Here is a 1,772-nt window from a genome sequence, read left to right on the forward strand (position 1 = left end):
CCCGTGTTTATTCAGGGCAGAACAGCATGCGCACATACCTGTTGTTCTTCCTATTATCGTTACTATTTTTAACGAGTGTCCAGAGCCCGTGAATTTGAGGGGTGTCGGTGGGAGGTTGAGTGCTGGCTGTCACGGGCAGAGATGCGGTGGGGTTAACCGCAGGTAGGTACCGGCGCCTTCAGGCGTGTTTAGCCAATGCTGGAACTCCTAAATCTCCCTACGGGAACTCCTGAATTTTTTTTTTTTTCTACGAGTTTTGATGTCTGTGTGCATGCAGCAGCTGTATACACTTATGTTTACGTGTCTGCAGCACAAAACTGCCAAACTTCATAATTGAGCGTGGTGCTCCCTCTGCTGACAGCTGCCCTCTAGCTCCACTTCAGTAACGATGCACTTTCATTTTCAGAAGTGGCTTCTACAGCAAATAAGGTTCCCCCGTTACATTAAAGCTTTACAGTAACTTCTGTGGTAATTTCAGGCCAGTTGTGTGATGAGCTAGCATTGCAAGGGGAGACTGTTTCAGTGTATTTTCAGGAGCTGCTTTTTTTTTTTAATACTTGTGAAAGGAGGTGATAACAGTAATGAATAATCCACTGCTGCATGTTTTTTCTTTTATAGTCATGTTGGCCTGTGTAAAGGGGCTGTGAGATGCTACCAAATAAAATTTTCCACTTCTATACAGCTGAGTGTGATTCTTTAACTCTGAAATCAAGGCAGACTGTTGGTTTCTCTGCCTGCAGAATTGAGCCTTGGGTAATGATGCAACGAACAAGGCGGAGAGTTTGGGCCCAGTTCAGACAGAGACCAGGGGAAGGTTCTGTTGTCTCAGCAATGCAGGTGATGCTGTTTGAGATGTCTTCAGGGGCCAGAGGCATGTGGGTGATTTTGGCAAGCATGATGCAGCACATAGGGAAGGTCTTCAGCTTCTTGAGCAGCACGTGAAAGGCCAGGCAGTGTGGGGTAGGGCATCTCTGCCAGCTTTAAATGCTGTTGTTTAGGCCGCTGCGTCACACCTTGTCTGTTCCTTGTTCTGTTGTTTAGTTCAGAGGTTATGAAAGGATGGAAAGTAGTCTTTCAACTTCAGTTTCTGTGCTAGTTTGCCAAATATTGGGTCATGACTTCCTAGCTTTTGCCTGGAGAATGTGGGAGTTTGTGAGGACCTAACTACAGGCCTGACTAAACTTGGAGCTGCTTTCTCCTGAGATCAGATGGAGTCTTCCAGTGTGCAGAGGTGTGGATGTTATGGGAGAGGCCTGAGCCTTACAGTTCGGTATCCATTTCTTCTGGCTGGGTCTGTTTTGCAGAGGCTGCATGACAGTGGTCTGACTGGTATGAGTGATGCACATAGCCTCCATGCTTTTCCTTCTGAACCAGATTTGCATGGTTCCAAAGAGTAAACCCATCCTATACTTTTATTGTCTTTCTGTAATCCCACCTCACCAAATCAGAGATGTGTCTCTCCTATACTTCCCTGTGAAGTACTTTGAGACTGCTTGTCCCCCTCCCCAGAAGATAAGAACCTGCACATGGACGGTCTGTAAAGCTATTGGCCTCTGTTCACTTGCGTATGGCAAATAAAGTTGGGCAGGCCAAGCCTTTTGGACCAAATCTGTTAATTGGACAGCTTGGTTATGGTAAGCTTGCTGAACAAGCCTGCAAATCAGATGAATCCTGGTAAGGGTAACCCATTAGATGCACTTAGGGGAACGTACTTGATGTAAGCTTTTCATGCCTGTTTTCATGAGACTTCCCCCCCACCCCCCCCCCCCCCC

Source organism: Fulmarus glacialis, unplaced genomic scaffold (assembly GCF_000690835.1).
Source record: "Fulmarus glacialis isolate BGI_N327 unplaced genomic scaffold, ASM69083v1 scaffold6171, whole genome shotgun sequence".
NCBI lineage: Eukaryota > Metazoa > Chordata > Aves > Procellariiformes > Procellariidae > Fulmarus > Fulmarus glacialis.